The sequence below is a fragment of the Mobula birostris genome, chromosome 22 (genome assembly GCF_030028105.1).
Source record: "Mobula birostris isolate sMobBir1 chromosome 22, sMobBir1.hap1, whole genome shotgun sequence".
Taxonomy (NCBI): Eukaryota; Metazoa; Chordata; class Chondrichthyes; order Myliobatiformes; family Myliobatidae; genus Mobula; species Mobula birostris.
Window position 1 is genome coordinate 53,393,899 of NC_092391.1, and position 20,336 is coordinate 53,414,234.

General features: G+C 45.9%; 5 non-coding genes across 5 annotated transcripts; all 5 read right to left on the reverse strand.

The window, feature by feature from the left end:
- Nucleotides 1-2,892: 2,892 nt before the first annotated feature.
- Nucleotides 2,893-2,965, reverse strand: trnaf-gaa (transfer RNA phenylalanine (anticodon GAA)). The gene has a single exon. It is a non-coding gene; the product is annotated as a tRNA-Phe (tRNA).
- A 1,188-nt stretch (nt 2,966-4,153) lies between these two features.
- Nucleotides 4,154-4,226, reverse strand: trnaf-gaa (transfer RNA phenylalanine (anticodon GAA)). Its single transcript has one exon. It is a non-coding gene; the product is annotated as a tRNA-Phe (tRNA).
- An 8,796-nt stretch (nt 4,227-13,022) lies between these two features.
- On the reverse strand, nt 13,023-13,095 carry trnaf-gaa (transfer RNA phenylalanine (anticodon GAA)). The gene has a single exon. It is a non-coding gene; the product is annotated as a tRNA-Phe (tRNA).
- A 409-nt stretch (nt 13,096-13,504) lies between these two features.
- Nucleotides 13,505-13,577, reverse strand: trnaf-gaa (transfer RNA phenylalanine (anticodon GAA)). Its single transcript has one exon. It is a non-coding gene; the product is annotated as a tRNA-Phe (tRNA).
- Nucleotides 13,578-14,902: 1,325 nt separating this feature from the next.
- Nucleotides 14,903-14,975, reverse strand: trnaf-gaa (transfer RNA phenylalanine (anticodon GAA)). The gene has a single exon. It is a non-coding gene; the product is annotated as a tRNA-Phe (tRNA).
- Between the last annotated feature and the right edge of the window lie 5,361 nt (nt 14,976-20,336).

Here is a 20,336-nt window from a genome sequence, read left to right on the forward strand (position 1 = left end):
TGCTTCCTAAAGGACTCCATCTATTCTCCCAAAACATTCCTGACTAAAGGTCACCTTTGACCTTCTGCCTTCGTCATGGATACCTCCTCCCTTGGCGACAGGGATCAGGCTGTTCCATTTTCCACAGGGATGGGAGAAGAGCAGCAGAGCAAACTGATGGTCTGATGGTGAATCCGTCAGCAATCAAAGAGTTACTGTATACAGTGCAAACACAGGCCATTCAGCCCAACTGGTCTATGCTATCCAAGATGCTCCTCCTACATTGTCCCCTTCGCCAACATTTGGCCCATAACCTTGTAAACCTTTCCAATCCATGTACCGGTCCAACTGTCTTTTAAAAGTTGATATTGTACCTGCCTCAACCATTTCCTCTGGCAGCTCATTCCACGTACGTACCACCCTGTATAAAATATTGACCCTCCAGTTTATATTAAATCATTCCCCTCACCTTAAGCTTATGTCCTCTCGTTCTTTATCCCCTCAACCCTGGGGTAAATACCATGTCTATGCCCTGTATGATTTTATGTATTTCTCTAGGACCACATCTCATTCTGGAATCAAGCCCCAGTCTGGCCCACCTTTCCCGGTAACTCGATCCATTGTGTCCGAGGAACATTGTGGAAGAACTGGAACTCTGACATTGCAAAGCTGTCGCCTGACACACTGACTGTATCCAGCATGTTGTGCCACAGCGATCGGTGCCAGTTATCATCGATATCATCTCAACCAGGAAATTTGCAGATGTCACCAAGATTGGGGGAGTAGTGGACAGTGAGGGGATCTATCAAAGCTTGCAGTGGGATCTGGACCAGCAAGAAGAATTGACTGAAGAATGGCAGATGGGATATAACGCAGACAGGTGTGAGGTGTTGCACTTTGACAAGAGACATAGAAACAGAGTGAGGCCATTTGGCCCATCGTGTCTGCTCTGCCATTCCATCAAGGCTGATTTATTATCCCTCTCAACCCTGCTCTCCTGCCTTCTCCCCGTAACCTTTGACACCATGACTAATCTAGAACCTATCAACCTCTGCTTTAAATATACCCAATGTCTTGGCCTCCACAGCCAAGATTTACCACTCTCTGGCTAAAGAAATTCGTCCTTAACTCTGTTTTAAAGTAACATCCTTCTTTTCTGATGCTGTGCCCTCTGGTCCTAGTCTCCCCAATTATCTGCTCATCTCTTGCTGCTGCCATCAGGAAGGAGGTTCAGGAACAGTTATTACACCTTAAACATCAGGAAGGAGGTACAGGAGCCTTGAGGCCAACACTACCAGGTTCAGGAACAGTTATTACCCTCCGCCATCAGGAAGCAGGTACAGGAGCCTCAGGACCCACATCACCAGGTTCAGGAACAGTTATTACCCCTCAACCATCAGGAAGGAGGTACAGGAGCCTCAGGATTCACACCACCAGGTTCAGGAACAGTTATTACCCCTCAACCATCAGGAAGGAGGTACAGGAGCCTCACGACTCACACCACCAGGTTCAGGAACAGTTATTACCCCTCAGCCATCAGGAAGGAGGTACAGGAGCCTCAGGACCCACACCACCAGGTTCAGGAACAGATCTTGAACCAAAGGTGATAACTTCACTCAACTTCACTTGCTCCATCACTGAAATGTTTCCATGACCTATGGACTCACTTTCAAAGACTTGCAATCTTATGTTCTTGATACTTATTGCTTATTCAGTGACCATTATTATTTCTTTTTTTTTTCTTTTTGTATCTACAGTTTGTTGTCTTTTGCACACTGGTTGTCCATCCTGCTGGTGTGGTCTTTCAATTGATTCTGTTATGGTTTTTGGATTTATTGAGAAAATGAATCTCAGAGTTGTATATGGAGAAATTGATAATAAATTTACTCTGAGCTTTGAGTGTCTGTACATTGACAGGAAATGATAAAGTAGTGGTGGTTGGGGTTGTGGTGGAGTGGGTGATTGGGTGGAGGTGATGATCAGCCTTACTGCCTGGGGAGGTGTAGAGTATCACCTGGATGGGTGTTTACAGGATTTCCCAGCGGATACGGTGTGACGGGGGTAGGGGAAGAGGAGAATTGTTGATCTGGGATGGAAGCAGATTGAACAGAGAAATATCTGCAGGGGCCTGGGGAGAGCACAAGGACTGGGTCTGATTAAACAACTCTTTCACAGGTTTGTTGGGCATAACAATCTGTTGGGCTGGGAAATTCTGTGAACTTCAGCCAGAAACGGTATTTGATTTTATCAAACAGAGGGAATCAGGAACAATGGAAGTCTGTTCTCCAGATGATGTATGATAAACATTGGCCCTGTAGACACACCCACTATTCTCTCAAGAGTTAGATAAAAAAACAAGAAGTACGGAGAGAACTTACTTACTGACTTGTTCCCGCCTGTTCTTACCACCTGGCCCTGTTGAGCCAAGGACTTACCACTCTGACTCAGACCACTCCGATGATGACCGCTCCACTAGACAGGATCCTTCTTTTATGGAGACTGGGTTTTTAAAGCTTTTTGCCACACTTGCGTGGGAACGCTTCTATTGCGCCTTTGCATTAATCCAATCACGACTCGCGCTGAGAAAACCTGCTTTTTAAAGCTCTTCGACTCATCCCTCACCATTACAGAATATTAGTTATTTCTTTTTGTTGAGAGATAGAGTACAGAACAAGCCCGTCCGGCCCACCCAGGAATCCACCGATTTAACCCGAACCTAATTGTGGTACGGTTTAAAAAATACAATAACCTACTAACCAGTCTGGCTATGGACAGAGGGACTGTGTACATGAGAAGGACGTACAAACTTACTTACAGAGAATGCTACAATGGAATTCCAAATTCTGACACTACGAGCTGTAACAGTGTCAGACTAACTGCTATGCCATCGCGGTGACAATAAATATGTCCCAGTGCCAAAACCCGGGATTGAACCAGGGACCTTTAGATCTTCAGTCTAACGCTCTCCCAACTGAGCTATTCCAGCTGATATGTCTGCAGTATTGTTCAATTCTGTCTTGTACCTCAGCATTGCTGTATCTGCAGTATTGTAGTTCTCCTCTCCCTTGTCCCTTCACCATTACAGAATATTATTTATTTTATGTTATTGAGGGATAGAGCCCACCCAGCTGTTCCACCCAGGAATCCATCCATTTACCCCTAACCTAATTATGGGATGGTTTAAAATAACAGATTAACCTAGTAAGCAGTACGTGTTTGGTCTGTGGGAGGAAACCAGAGCACCCAGAGGAAACCCATGAGCACGAACAAACTTATTTATAGAGTGCACTGCAACTGAACTCTGAAGTCTCGAGGGCTTATAGTGTCACAATAATCGCTAAGCTACCATGGTGCCCAATAAATAAGTCCCAATGATGAAACCCGGGATTGAACCAGGGACCTTTAGATCTTCAGTATAACACTCTCCCAACTGAGCTATTCCAGCTGACATGGCTGCAGTATTGTTCTTCCCTCTCGTGTACCTCACCATTGCAGCATCTGCAGTATTGTACGTCTCTTGTACATTGTATCTCACAATTCCAGCATCTGCATAGTTGTATTTCCATGTGCTTTGTACCTCACCGGTCCATCATCTGCAGTCTTGTAGTTCGACTGTGCTTTAAAACTCTCTATTCCTGTATCTGCAGAATTGTATACTCCTCTGCCTTGTCCCTCACCATTGCAGTATCTGCGGAATTGTATTACTTCTGTGCTTTGTAACTCACTGTTGCTGTATCTGCGGTATTGTAGTTCTCCTCTGATGGTTTCTCATTGTTCCAGTGTCTGTGGTATTGTTCCTTCTCCAGCTTGTACCTCACCGTTGCTGTGTCCACGTTATTGTGAATCCCTGCTTCCTCGTCCCTTACCATTACAAAATTTTACTTATTTTATCTTATTGAGAGATACAGTCCATCAAGCTGTGACAACCAGGGACCCTCTGATTTAACCCTCATGTATTTGTGGTACAGTGTAAAATAACCAATTAACCTCTTAACCAGTACGCCTTTGGACTGTGGGAGGAAACAGGAGCACCCGGAGGAAACTCATGTGCACATGGAAAGTGCTTAGAAACCTACAGAGGATGCCGGAATTGAACTCTTAATACCAAGACCTCGAGCTGTAATAGAGATGCACCAACCACCACGCTACCGCCGTCCCAATAAACGAGTCTCAGTGCTGAAACCCGGGATTGAACCAGGGACCTTTAGATCTTCAGTCTAACGCTCTCCCAACTGAGCTATTTCAGCTGACATATCTGCACCGTTCTGCATATCTCAACATTCCAACATCTACAGTATAGTATTTCCCTCTGCATGGTAACTCACCATTCCAGCATCTGCAGTACAGTATTGCATTTCCCCTGATTTTCACTTTGCCATTCCAGCATCTGCAGAATTGTATTTCCCCTGATTTTCATTTCGCCATTCCAGCATCTGCAGAATTGCATTTCCTCTGATTTGCACCCCACCATTTCAGCACCTGCAGTATTCTTTCCATATGCTTTGTACCTCACAGTTACTGTATCAACGGGATTGTATACTCCTCTGACTTGTACCTGATTACTTAACTAACTGCAGTAGTTTGCTCCTGCAGTGTCTTGTACCTCACCATTGCTCTATCTGCACTATTGCACCTTTCCTGTGCCTTGCACCTCAGCATTACTGTATCTGCGGAATTGTATTTCTCCCGTGCTTCATAACACACTGTTGCTGTATCTGCAGAACAATAGTTCTCTCCTCCCTCGTCCCTCACCATTACAGAATATTATTTTATTTTATTTAGAGATGCAGTGTGAAATAGGCCCCTCTGGCCTTTCGAGCTGGGCTGCCCTACAATCCCCGGATTTAATCCTTGCCTGATCATGGGACAATTTACAATGACCAGTTAACCGACCAACCAGTAGGTCTTTGGAAAACCCAAACACCGAATGGATGACCTCTTTGCAGAACACCTCCATTCTGGTGACCAAGGACAACACTGAGCTACCAATTGCCCATCACATTAATTCACCCCATTCCCACTCGGCTCTGACTGCCTTTGTCCTCTGATATTCGTGCACACAGGGGATTCTGCAGATGCTAGAAATCCAGAGCAACACACATAGAATGCTGGAGGAACTCAGCAGGTCCGGCAGAATCTATGGAAGTTAATAAACAGTCAACGTTTTGGGCCAAGACGCTCCATCAGAATATGAAATGTCGACTGTTTATTCATTTCTACAGATGCTACCTGACCTGCTGAGTTTATCCAGCATTTAGTATGTGTTGCTCTAGATTTCCAGCATCTACAGAATCTCTTGTGTTTGTCCTTTATATAACAGTCCTTTTTCATTGAGGGTTAATAATGTGAACGTCGAACACTCCCAAATCACATTGTGAATGTCCAATCAATCTGTGTGTATAAGCTGCAGTACTGTGCAAAAGTCACAGGCACCCCAGAGATTTTATATCATTTCCGATGGTATTGCCTTCACAGAGCCCTGATCTCAACATCATCGAGGCTGTCTGGAATTAGCTGGAGAGACAGAAGCAAGTGAGACAGTCAAAGTCTGAAAAAGAACTATGCAAGTTCTCCAAGATGCATTTAACACCCACCAACTGATTTTCTTATAAAAATGCATGACAGTGTACCTGAAAGAATTGATGCAGTTTTACAGGCAAAGGGTGTTCACACCAAATATTGCTTTGATTTTGTTTTTTACAATTTACTGCTCTTTGTAGTAAATTGTTTGATACATCGAAACTTTCCATTTCATTATTTCTGCTTTCCAGAATTTTTTACATGTTCCTAAGACTTTTGTAGAGTACAACCAAATGAGACAATGCTCCTGAAAATCACACAACATGCATCACACACAGCACAAAAAACAATAATATTATACTATGAATAAGTTAATACAATAATTTAAGCACATAATATTAAAATCTATGAGAAAGTAAACTTAACTGGTCAGTTTGGCCACAAGTGACAGGAAGCAAATCCATTTAATAATTGTGCAGATTATTGAGGGATGTCTAGTGGATTTGCATGTGCAAATGTAATCATTTTGATTCAAGATTGTTCAATGTCATTTCCAGTGCACAAGTGTAAGAGAATGAAATAATTGTTATTCTAGATCCGATGCGTCACAAAATCTACAATGTAAAAAACACAATAATAAAAGCACAGTAGATATAAATTTGTAAGATAGTGTACTGTGTGTGTGTGTGTGTGTGTGTGTGTGTGTGTGTGTGTGTGTGTGTGTGTGTGTGTGTAAGCACAGTTACCAGTGACACCTGTAGACTCCGGACTCAGTCCGACCCTAGCGTGCAGTGATTAGCTTTACTGGCCACAGGCACGTGGTTACACTGTGAAATGTATCGCCTCTGGCAGGGACATACTGGGGGCAGCCTGCGAGTGTCACCACACTTCCAGCGCCAACATAGCACGACCACAATGTGCGAACACTAACCTGTACGTCTTTGGAATGTGGGAGGGAACCAGAGCACCTGGAGGAAACCCACACGGTCACGGGGAGAGCGGACAAACTCCTTATGGATAACGGTGGGAATCAAACCTCGACTGGTGATCACTGGCACTGTAAAGTGATTGAGCCACTGTGTTCCCTCCAGTGTGTCCCAGTGTTCAGAGAACCAGCTCAGCCAGTGTGTCCCAGTGTTCAGAGAACCAGCTGAGCCAGTGTGTGTCCCAGTGTTCAGAGAACCAGCTCAGCCAGTGTGTGTCCCAGTGTTCAGAGAACCAGCTGAGCCAGTGTGTCCCAGTGTTCAGAGAACCAGCTCAGCCAGTGTGTGTCCCAGTGTTCAGAGAACCAGCTCAGCCAGTGTGTGTCCCAGTGTTCAGAGAACCAGCTCAGCCAGTGTGTGTCCCAGTGTTCAGAGAACCAGCTCAGCCAGTGTGTGTCCCAGTGTTCAGAGAACCAGCTCAGCCAGTGTGTGTCTCAGTTGAGCCTGGTGACAGTCAGCAGCCTGTAGCCCCTCCGCCCACCGCCCCCCCCCAATCCCCCTGAGTACAAATCAGCAAACACTGCAGAAATGGTCTATTCCACTTTATGTTTAAATCACAGTGAGACTTTGAAACAATATTGCAGGCGATGCTTTCTGTGACCGTTCTCTCTCTGTGTGGGCACAGAGCCTGGTCTCGGTGGTCGCCAGTCCTGTCCCTCGACCAGCAGTGCCACTGCAGTGACTCCGACCAGTGCCGGGCTGAGCCTGGAGCTGGAGCAGGAAACGTTCCTGTCGCCGATGCGGGAACACGGAGACTGGACGTGAGGAACCCATTGTCGAATTTCACCAAGAGACTATCAGTTTCAGGCAGAATTGGTCAGGATGACAAGTACCCATCGGCACACAGAAATGGCAACTTTTAAATGTAGAGTTGGAAGGGTGAAGTCTCAGACCCCAGGATGGAGGAGATGGAAATGGTCCTGAGGCGAGAGAGGTATTTTCACACCGTTCTCATGATTCAGTTAATTTTTGGACAGGACTGTTAGCGGCTGGCAAGTTCGCACCAAGGTGAGGATGGGACTCAGATGAACCTGAAGGAGCACCGTTCAATTGCAGTTGGGATCTGCTGTCTCAGGATTGCATCGTGGACTGGTCAATCCCATCTTCGTCACGGGCTCATACGCTGAAAGCCTCCATTTCCCTGTGCTCAACCAGATGCCACAGTTTCCAGCAGCCATGTCCCTCTGGGAGAAGAAAGAGCAGGTGTAGGTTCACCGGCTTTCAGCTAGACAATAACAGGGCCATTTACACTTAGAGTCACAGATTTACACAACATGGGAACCTGTCCACACCTTCTTCACCCCACTGTCTACCTGTGCAGGCTCTTTCAGGGAACTCTGTACCTGTACCCCTCGGTCTCTCCGTTCTACAACTCTCCCAGGGCTCTGTCATTCACTCTGTGTGTTCTGCTCTGGTTCAACGTCCCAAATCGATCACCTCACACTTGTCTCACCTGCCATTCCTTGGCCCATTTCCCATCTGGTGTCCATCCCATTGTAACCTGAGACAACCCTCACTTTCAGCACTCAGCAATTTCAGTGTCATCTACAAAACTAATTACAGTACACCACAGGGGTCCCCAACCTTTTTTGCACTGTGGACTGGTTTAATATTGACAGTATTCTTGCGGACTGGCTGACTCGGGGGGGGGGGGGGCGCGGTAGGGTTGCCAACGGACAAGAGTACCAGTCAAATATGTTGTGTTTACCCAGAGAAAGACTACAATGACCATGAAGCCTTGGGTGGGCACCAGTGCGCATGCGTGCACCTTCCGATTATTTTTCCTGCAAATCGTTTTGCGATTCTGTTTGGGGGGTGGGGGTGTTAATCACGACCGGAATATAGCTGCTAAGTGACTAATACACTCAGTTTCGTTTCTAAAAGGGTTTATCTAACGAATTTAATATTAAACACATGACGCATATTTTCCTCACATGAATATAGTGATAAGTCAATTATCGGGGGAGGACAGGGGAGCTTGAAGTAAGTGTTGAATGAACTTCCAGTAGAAGTGGTAGAGGCAGGTTCGATATTATCATTTCAGTGTCATCCACGAAACTAATTACAGACAACCACTCTAATCATTGTCCCCTGAAGGAAAGGAAGGAATCAGTACTCTGTCTCACTGTTACAGGAGTTCTCTCTCTCTCGGGGAGTCTCTCCATCTTGTGCAGGGTTCTTCCTTCCCCTTCAGACATCTCCACCTATTCTCCAAGTCCGGCTCTCCTCTTCAGAGTTTCGATGCTGAGGATTTTGTTCAGGAAGGTGGGTTGAGTTCGGGATGAAGTCCCACCAGGGACCGGGATCCTGAGTCTCAGGAAGAGGTCTTTTGTCCCATCGCGGTCTTCCCGCAATCTGAACGTCACCATCGCGGGGATCAGTGAAATCTACAGCCCAGAAGGAGACGTTTGAACACGTCATGTCTACAGCAGCCACCAGATCAGCAAACTGTCCTCCAGCAGTGGTGAATCTCTGGTCTCCACGTGACCAGAGTCTGAATCTGGTCAGGATGCTGCATCTCATTGTGATGTGTCCCACTGGTGTCAAGTGACCTTGTGATGTCAGGGTTTGACCTCTCCCTGAGGGTCACCTATCCATACTTAGTAAAAGCCTTGGTCATTGGCTGGGTTACAATGATGTGCTGAGGGTGATAGGAGTAACAGGTTTCCATGGTGACCCTGGGTCTGTGACCTTGGGAATGGTAGAGGTGGGATTGTTCATTCTCCCTGACCCCTTGTTCATGTTAAGGGACATTCAGTGCTAAAATGGTGCTTGGGAACAAGGAATGTCTGAGACATTGCACAAAATATTCTAAATTAATCCCAGATTAAATTAACCTCAAAGAATTGAGAAATAAAGTTGAATATTGTATGGAAAATATAAATTAATAATGAAAATGATGCTTTTGGGGGCTTCTTGTGAACACTGTCCCACTGTCAGTAGCCCCCAGGAAAACACAGTGAAGTTACTGATGAACTTCTGTGAACACGAACCCTCTCCCTGCTGACACCCTGAATACATTCTTACACTTGGGACCCCTTGTGAGCACAGTCACACTTCCGTGAGCTTCCTGTGACCTCCATCCCACTCCTGGGATCCTGCCCTGAACACTCCGACTGTCCCACGAGGTGAACACGTCTGTCTAAAGTGAACATCCCTGACTAAAGGTCACCTTTGACCTCTGCCTTCATCATGGATACCTCCTCCCTTGGCGACAGGGATCAGGCTGTTCCATTTTCCACAGGGATGGGAGAAGAGGAGCAGAACAAACTGATGGACTGACGGTGAATCCGTCAGCAATCAAAGAGTTACTGTATACAGTGCAGACACAGGCCATTCGACCCAACTGGTCTATGATATCCAAGATGCCCCTCTACATTGTCCTCTTTGCCAACATTTGGCCCATAACCTTGTAAACCTTTCCAATCCATGTACCGGTCCAACTGTCTTTTAAAAGTTGATACTGTACCTGCCTCAACCATTTCCTCTGGCAGCTCATTCCACGTACGTACCACCCTGTATAAAATATTGACCCTCCAGTTTATATTAAATCATTCCCCTCACCTTAAGCTTATGCCCTCTAGTTCTTTATCTCCCCAACCATGGGGTAAATACCATGTCTATGCCCTGTATGATTTTATGTATTTCTCTAGGACCACATCTCATTCTGGAATCAAGCCCCAGTCTGGCCCACCTTTCCCGGTAACTCGATCCATTGAGTCCGAGGAACATTGTGGAGGAGCTGGAACTCTGACATTGCAAAGCTGTCGCCTGACACACTGACTGTATCCAGCATGTTGTGCCACAGCGATCGGTGCCAGTTATCATCGATATCATCTCAGCCAGGAAATTTGCAGATGTCACCAAGATTGGGGGCGTAGTGGACAGTGAGGGGATCTATCAAAGCTTGCAGTGGGATCTGGACCAGCAAGAAGAATTGACTGAAGAATGGCAGATGGGATATAATGCAGATAGGTGTGAGGTGTTGCACTTTGACCAAGAGACATAGAAACAGAGTGAGGCCATTTGGCCCATCGTGTCTGCTCTGCCATTCCATCAAGGCTGATTTAGATAGATATACTTTATTAATCCCGAGGGAAATTTGGTTTCATTACAGCTGCACCAACCAAGAATAGAGCGTAGATATAGCAATACAAAAAACCCCAACAATCAAACACCAAAATGCAAACTATGCCAGATGGAAAATAAGTCCAGGACCAGTCTGTTGGCTCAGGGTGTCTGACCCTCCACGGGTTGGTTGCACGTTCAATGGCCACAGGCAGGAATGACCTCCCGCGCCGCCAAGTGTTGTATCACGGTGGGGTGTGCCCGAAGTCCAACAGTAAAAAGTTCAATATCCAGTCTGCAAACAGTTTCCTCGATCGTAATATACCCCGGATTGCACCATCCGTTGTTAGCCAGAACAGTAAATACTGAACTCCTTTACGCTTACAGCTCTCAGTGCTCTTCCGGTCAGCCGGAACGGTATTACCCACCGAACTGCTCTTCTCCAAAAGTCTCTGTTGTCTCGACCCGGTCCTCTTTCCTCGGCTTTGTGATCCCCCTCTGTGTGTTTTCCTCTGGATTTCAGCAGGGGTGTCCACCGCTCTGTTCGCTAAGCCGGCCGGTCTTTGCTGGTCCGTGAAATACACAATGTGACCTTGCTTCTGTCCCGCGTGTCGGGATGTAACCATTTCCAGCGCTAAAGAAAACCCAAATAAAACTCTCTCCACCAGCATGTTAGAGAGGGTGCAGCTTCGACGTGTTACCGTGAGAGAAAAAAATACAAAAAGTAACGTAAATTAAAAAGTAAGAACAGGAAAGTAAGAATGGATCGGAACGGCTGCACCAGGCTGCATGCACGACCGGAGCCTGCGCACTTATTATTTATTATCCTTTTAAACCCCGTTCGTCTGCGTCTCCCCACAACCTTTGACACCATAACTAATCTAGAACTATCAATCTCCGCTTCAACTATAGCCAACCACAGCCAAGATTTACCACTCTCTGGCTAGAGAAATTCCTCCTTAACTCTGTTTTAAAGTAACATCCTTCTTTCCTGATGCTGTGCCCTCTGGTCCTAGTCTCCCCCATTATCTGCTCATTTCTTGCTGCTGCCATAAGGAAGGAGGTTCAGGAACAGTTATTACCTCTTAAACATCAGGAAGGAGGTACAGGAGCTTCGAGACTCACACCACCAGGTTCAGAAACAGCTCTCCAAACAAAGGTGATAACTTCACTCAACTTTGCTTGCTCCATCACTGAATTGTTTCCATGACCTATGGACTCACTTTCAAGGACTTGCAATCTTATGTTCTTTATATTTATTGCTTATTTAGTTACCATTATTATTTCATTTTTCTTTCTTTTTGTATTTGCAGTTTGTTGTCTTTTGCACACTGGTTGTCCATCCTGCTGGTGTGGTCTTTCAATTGATTCTGTTATGATTTTTGGATTTATTGAGAAAATGAATCTCAAGGTTGTATATGGAGACATTGATAATAAATTTACTCTGAGCTTTGAGTGTCTGCACATTGACAGGAAATGATAAAGTAGTGGTGGTTGGGGTTGTGGTGGAGTGGGTGATTGGGTGGAGGTGATGATCAGCCTTACTGCCTGGGGAGGTGTAGAGTATCACCTGGATGGGTGTTTACAGGATTTCCCAGCGGATACGGTGTGACGGGGGTAGGGGAAGAGGAGAATTGTTGATCTGGGATGGAAGCAGATTGAACAGAGAAATATCCACAGGGGCCTTAGGACAGCACAAGGACTGGGTCTTCATTAAACAACTCTTTCACAGGTTTGTTGGGCATTACAATCTCTTGGGCTGGGAAATTCTGTGAACTTCAGCCAGAAAGGGTATTTGGTTTTACCAAGCAGAGGGAATCAGGAACGATGGAAGTCTGTTCTCCACGTGGTGTATGATGAACATTGGCCCTGTAGACACACCCCCTATTCTCTCAAGAGTTAGATAAGAAAACAAGACGTACAGAGAAAACTTACTTACTGACCTTACTCCCGCCTGTTCTTACCACCTGGCCCTGTTGAGCCAAAGCCTTACCACTCTGACTCAGACCACTCCGATGATGACCGCTCCACTAGATGGGATGCGTCTTTTATAGAGACTGGGTTTTTAAAGTTTTTTGCCACACTTGCATGGAAACGATTCTACTGCGTCTTTGCATTAATCCAATCACGACTCGCGCTGAGAAAACCTGCTTTTTAAAGCTCTTCGCCTCGTCCCTCACCATTACAGAATATTATTTATTTCTTTTTATTGAGAGATAGAGCACAGAACAGGCCCGTCTGGCCCACCCAGGAATCCACCGATTTAACCCGAACCTAACTGTGGTAAGGTTTAAAAAATACAATTAACCTACTAACCAGTCTGCCTTTGGAGCGAGGGACTGTGTACATGGGAAGGACGTACAAAGTTACTTACAGAGAATGCTACAATGGAATTCCGAACTCTGACACTATGAGCTGTAATAGTGTCAGACTAACTGCTATGCTATCGCGGTGACAATAAATATGTACCAGTGCCGAAACCCGGGATTGAACCAGGGACCTTTAGATCTTCAGTCTAACGCTCTCCCAACTGAGCTATTTCCGCTGATATTTCTGCAGTATTGTTGTTCAATTCTGTCTTGTACCTCAGCATTGCTGTATCTGCAGCATTGTAGTTCTCCTCTCCGTCGTCTCTTCACCATTACAGAATATTATTTATTTTATGTTATTGAGAGATAGAGCACAAAACAGGCCTCTCCAGCCCACCCAGCTGTTCCACCCAGGAATCCATCGATTTAACCTTAACATAATTACGGGATGGTTTAAAATAACAGATTAACATAGTAAGCAGTACATGTTTGGTTTGTGGGAGGAAACCAGAGCACCCAGAGGAAACCCCTGAGCACGTACAAACTTATTTATAGAGTGCACTGCAACTGAACTCTGAAGCCTTGAGGGCTTATAGTGTCATAATAATCGCTAAGCTACCATGGTGCCCAATAAATAAGTCCCAGTGCCGAAACCCGGGATTGAACCAGGGACCTTTAGGTCTTCAGTCTAATGCTCTCCCATCTGAGCTATTTCTGCTGATACAGCTGCAGTATTGTTGTTCTCCACTCTCGTGTACCTCACCCTTGCAGCATCTGCAGTATTGTACGTCTCTTGTACATTGTATCTCACAATTCCAGCATCTGCATAGTTGTATTTCCATGAGCTTTGTAACTCACCGGTCCATCATCTGCAGTATTGTAGTTCGACTGTGCTTTAAAACTCACTATTCTTGTGTATGCGGTATTTTATTTCTCCTCTGCCTTGTACCTCACTGCTCCAGCATCAGTGGTATTGTATTCCCCATGCTTCGTACCTCACCTTTTCGGACCCTGCAGTATTGTATTTTTCCTGTGCTTTGAGCCCCAACATTCCAGTAAATGTGGAATTGTATACTCCTCTGCCTTGTACCTCACCATTGCAGTATCTGCGGAATTGTACTACTTCTGTGCTTTGTAACTCACTGTTGCTGTATCTGCGGTATTGTAGTTCTCCTCTGATGGTTCCACACTGTTCCAGTGTCTGTAGTATTGCTCCTCTCCGGATTCTACCTCACCGTTGCCGTGTCGGCGTTATTGTGAATCACTGCTTCCTCGTCCCTCACCATTACAAAATATTACTTATTTTATTGAGAGATACAGTCCACCAAGCTGTGACACCCAGGACCGCTCTGATTTAACCCTCATGTATTTATACTTTATACTTTATTGTCAACAAACAATTGGTACTAGAACGTACAATCATCACAGCGATATTTGATTCTGCGCTTCCCACTCCCTGGATTACAAAATATTAAATATTAAAAATATTAAAAGCAGTAAAACTTAGTAAATATTAAAATTTTAAATTATAAATCATAAATAGAAAATAGGAAAATCGAAAGTAAAGTAGTGCAAAAAAACCGAGAGGCAGGTCTGGATATTTGGAGGGTACGGCCCAGATCTGGGTCAGGATCTGTTCAGCAGTCTTATCACAGTTGGAAAGAAGCTGTTCCCAAATCTGGCCGTACGAGTCTTCAAACTCCTGAGCCTTCTCCCGGAGGGAAGAGGGACGAAAAGTGTGTTGGCTGGGTGGGTTGTGTCCTTGATTATCCTGGCAGCACTGCTCTGACAGCGTGCGGTGTAAAGTGAGTCTAAGGATGGTGATATGGTGATACGGTGTAAAATAACCAATTAACCCCTTAACCAGTACGCCTTCAGACGGTGGGAGGAAACAGGAGCACCCAGAGGAAACTCATGTGCACATGGGAAGTAATTAGAAACCTACAGAGGACGCAGGAATTGAACTCTTAATTCCAAGACCTCGAGCTGTAATAGAGATGCACCAACCACCACGCTTCCGCGGTGCCAATAAACGAGTCTCAGTGCTGAATCCCGGGATTGAACCAGGGACCTTTAGATCTTCAGTCTAACATTCTCCCAACTGAGCTATTTCAGCTGACATATCTGCACCGTTCTGCATATCTCAACAATCCAACATCTACAGTATAGTATTTCCCTCTGCATGATAACTTACCATTCCAGCATCTGCAGTACAGTATTGCATTTCCCCTGATTATCACTTCGCCATTCCAGCATCTGCAGAATTGTATTTCCCATGATTTGCACCTCACCATTCCAGCATCTGCAGAATTGTATTTCCTCTGATTTGCTACTCACCATTCCAGCACCTGCAGTATTCTTTCCATGTGCTTTGTACCTCACAGTTCCTGTGTCTGCGGTATTGTATACTCCTCTGACTTGTACCTGATTATTTAACTATCTGCAGTAGTTTGCTCCTGCAGTGTCTTGTACCTCATCATTGCTCTGTCTGCACTATTGTACCTTTCCTGTGTCTTCCACCTCAACATTACTGTATCTGCGGAATTGTATTTCTCCCATGCTTTATAACACAGTGTTGCTGTATCTGCAGAATAATAGTTCTCCTCTCCCTCGTCCCTCATCATTACAGAATATTATTAAGAAATAAAGTAGATGGGCTTGAGGCACAGTTGGAAATTGGTAAGTATGATGTTGTCGAATAACAGAGACATGGCTTCAAGTGGACAGGGCCTGGGAAATGAACATTCAAGGGTATACGTCCTATCGAAAGGACAGACTGGTGGACAGAGGGGGTGGGGTGGCTCTGTTGGTGAGGAATGATATTCAGTCCCTTGTGAGGGGGGACATAGAATCAGGAGATGTAGAGTCAGTATGGATAGAACTGAGAAATTCTAAGGGTAGAAAGACCCTAATGGGAGTTATCTACAGGCCCCCAAACAGTAGTCTGGATGTAGGGTGTAACTTGAATCAAGAGTTAAAATTGGCATGTTGCAAAGGTAATGCTACAGTTGTTCTGGGGGATTTCAACATACAGGTAGACTGGAGGAATCAGGTTGGTACTGGACCCCAAGAAAGGGAGTTTGTGGAGTCCCTCCGAGATGGATTCTTAGAACAGCTTGTACTGGAGCCTACCAGAGTGAACGCAATTCTAGATTTAGTGTTGTGCAATGAACCGGATTTGATCAGGGACCTCGAGGTAAAGGAACCATTAGGAGGTAGTGACCATAATATGATAACTTTTAATCTACAATTTGAGAGAGAGAAGGGAACCTCGGAAGTGTCAGTATTACAGTTGAACAAAGGGAAACTATGGAGCTATGAGGGAGGAGCTGGCCAAAGTTCAATGGAACAATACCCTAGCAGGGATGACAGTGGAACAGCAATGGCAGGTGTTTCTGGGAATAATGCGGAAGGTGCAGGATCAGTTCGTTCCAAAGAGGAAGAAAGATACTAAGGGGAGTAAGGGGAGGCCGTGGCTGACAAAGGAAGTAATGGACAGTATAAAAATAAAAGAGAAGAAGTATAACATAGCAAAGACGAGTGGGAAGACGGAGGATTGGGAAACTTTGAAAGAGCAACAGAAGGTAACTAAAAAGGCAATACGCAGAGAAAAAATGAGGTACGAAGGTAAACTAGCCAAGAATATAAAGGAGGATAGTAAAAGCTCCTTCAGGTATGTGAAAAAGAAAAAAATAGTTAAGACCAAAATTGGGCCCTTGAAGACAGAAACCGGTGAATTTATTATGGGGAACAAGGAAATGGCAGACGAGTTGAACAGGTACTTTGGATCTGTCTTCACTAGGGAAGACACAAACAATCTCCCAGATGTAATAGTGGCCAAAGGACCTAGGGTAATGGATGAACTGAACTAAATTTATATTAGGCAGGAAATGGTGTTGGATAGACTGTTGGGTCTGAAGGCTGATAAGTCCCCGGGACCTGATGGTCTGCATCCCAGGGTACTTAAGGAAGTGGCTTTAGAAATTGTGGATGCATTGGTAATCATTTTACAATGTTCTATAGATTCAGGATCAGTTCCTGTGGATTGGAGGGTGGCTAATGTTGTCCCTCTCTTCAAGAAGGGAGGAAGAGAGAAAACAGGGAATTATAGACCGGTTAGCCTGACGTCGGTGGTGGGAAAGATGCTGGAGTCAATTATAAAAGATGAAATTACGACACATCTGGATAGCAGTAACAGGATTGGTCCAAGTCAGCATGGAGTTACGAAGGGGAAATCGTGCTTGACTAATCTTCTGAAATTTTTTGAAGATGTAACTATGAAAATGAACAAGGGAGAGCCAGTGAATGCAGTGTACCTGGACTTTCAGAAAGCCTTTGATAAAGTCCCACATAGGAGATTAGTGGACAAAATTAGGGCACATGGTATTGGGGGCAGAGTACTGACATGGATTGAAAATTGGCTGGCTGACAGAAAACAAAGAGTAGTGATTAACGGGTCCCTTTTGGAATGGCAGGCGGTGACCAGTGGGGTACCGCAGGGTACCGTGTGTGTCTCAGTGTTCAGAGAACCAACCCAGCCAGTGTGTGTCTCAGTTGGGCCCGGTGACAGTCAGCAGCCTGTAGCGCCCCTCCCCCCAATCTCCCTGTACACAAATCAGCAAACACTCCAGAAATGGTCAATTCCACTTTATTTTTAAATCACAGTGAAACTTTGAAACTATATTGTGGGTGTTGCTTTCTGTGACTGCTCTCTCTGTGTGAGCTCAGAGACTGGTCCCGATGGTCTCCAGTCCTGTCCCTCGACCAGCAGTGGACAGAACCCCAATGGCCATCGACGGCCCCAAACCCTCCCCCATCCTATCCCACCGTGCTAAGGATGACAGCTGCTGATTGGCTGAGAGCTGATGCCATTCCTTTAGGGTGGGCTGTGCTGATTGGACCGGAGCTCTAGAGCCAGCAGTGACTGGATGAAACGTCAGCTCCCAATGATTGGTGGGTGGGACGATGGGGGAAGGGAAGCGTCAGCACAGTTTGGGGAAAATGTCTCCAGGCATGAGCTCCATGTGAAGACGTAGTTTGGATCCTTTTCCTTTATAGGCCACACCATGATGCTTTTCTCCTCCCTCCCTGGCTCCTGGGCTGGGGAAACTGTGAGTACACTCCAGAACTTGGCTTGTTAACACCCAGAAGGAGGAACAAAACAGACCGATCACCCCCCTCAAAACCCAAAGGGACGACCAGGTGGGGGGAAAATGTCCGGTCGCTGGATGAATGAAGAGGAGCTGACGAGGGAACAGTGAGCAAAGGACCAGCTTTCAAGGGAGCCGAACGTCACCCCTGGTATCCTCCACACACTGCTGGCGACCCACCAAGCAGCCCAAAGGATGAGGAGGGAGGAGAGGCCTAGCTGGGAAGAGAGGCTTAAAGTGTCCTGGACCGACACGATGAAAGTGATCATTCTTCATGAACACCCTGCGGCTGGGATTCCTGAATCCGATGAGTATCCTGTCTTAAAACAGCCAGAGTCCGTCCGAAGCTGAGTGTCCAGGTTCATGTCCTGACCGCTCAGCTCCTGTTGGGTCTGGTGATGGCGTTCCAGAATAACCCTCACTTTGATCAGTTTGCCCCAGGAGCCAGATTCTGTTCCCTCACAGGGTCTGTCCTCCTCACCCTGAGGTCCAGTTGGGCAGTGTCCAGCAGTGTGTGGAGCTTGTTGGAATGAAGGTAAGCTTGTCTTTAAAGGTCAGATGACTTGGCATTCTCCTGGGGCTCCCGAACCAGCCCAACAGTGGATGGTGGTCCAGGTTAACCCTTTCCTGGCCTCACAAACCGTACGCAAACTCCTTTATGTTTCACTACTGTCGGGCCGGCTATCTCGTCACTCTTGTCCCAGTTAAGTTCCACCTGCCATTCCTTGACCATTTCCCATCTGGTCTCCATCCCATTGTAACCTTAGACAACCCTCACTTCCACCGCTCTCCAATTTCACTGTCATCCACAAACTAACAATATCACCTACATTCTCCTCTGAAATATGAACACAAGACATACAGCAGATTAAAACAAGACGACTACAAGACCGTTTACACTTATAGATTCAGACGGAGAGCGAATCACTGTCTGAGTATTAAATGTGACAGGTTCCCTGGTCTGTGGTTTGACAATGGGCACCGTCTGACATCACCGAACGACGTTTGACATCACCTCTGGTTGGATGATCTGGGAGCATTTCCTTAGCAACGGTGAGGAACGACAAGGACAGTGGGTCGTTGCTAAGGAACTGCTCCCAGCTTATGGGTAATTACTTCTCCAAGCAGTAATTACTCACGTCTACCCCAGGCGGATCCCCAAAATTCAACAACTAAATCTATGTTCCTCCCAAAGACAACCACTCTAATCATTGTCCCCTGAAGGAATGGAAGGAATCAGTACTTTGTCTCACTGTTACAGGAGTTCTCTCCCTCTATCAGGGAGTCTCTCCATCTTGTGCAGGGTTCTTCCTTCCCCTTCAGACATCTCCACCTATTCTCCAAGTCCGGCTCTCCTCTTCAGAGTTTCGATGCTGAGGATTTTGTTCAGGAAGGTGGGTTGAGTTCGGGATGAAGTCCCACCAGGGACCAGGATCCTGAGTCTCAGGAAGAGGTCTTTTGTCCCATCGCGGTGTTCCTGCAACCTGAACGTCACCATCGCGGGGATCAGTGAAATCTACACCCCAGAAGGAGACGTTTGAACACGTCATGTCTACAGCAGCCACCATACCAGCAAACTGTCCTCCAGCAGTGGTGAATCTCTGGTCTCCACGTGACCAGAGTCTGAATCTGGTCAGGATGCTGCATCTCATTGTGATGTGTCCCACTGGTGTCAAGTGACCTTGTGATGTCAGGGTTTGACCTCTCCCTGAGGGTCACCTATCCATACTTAGCAAAAGCCTTGGTCATTGGCTGGGTTACAATGATGTGCTGAGGGTGATAGGAGTAACAGGTTTCCATGGTGACCCTGGGTCTGTGACCTTGGGAATGGTAGAGGTGGGATTGTTCATTCTCCCTGACCCCTTGTTCATGCTAAGGGACATTCGGTGCTAAAATGGTGCTTGGGAACAAGGAATGTCTGAGACATTGCACAAAATATTCTAAATTAATCCCAGATTAAATCAACCTCAAAGAATTGAGAAATAAAGTTGAATATTGTATGGAAAATATAAATTAATAATGAAAATGATGTTTTTGGGGGCTTCTTGTGAACACTGTCCCACTGTCAGTAGTCCCCAGAAAACACAGTGAAGTTACTGATGAACTTCTGTGAACACGGACCCTCTCCCTGCTGACACCCTGAATACATTCTTACACTTGGGACTCCTTGTGAGCATAGTCACACTTCCGTGAGCTTCCTGTGACCTCCATCCCACTCCTGGGATCCTGCCCTGAACACTCCGACTGTCCCATGAGGTGAACACGTCTGTCTTTAGTAAACGTTTACAATGAAGGTCCAGACAGCTGGTTTCCATGATTCCCCTGTT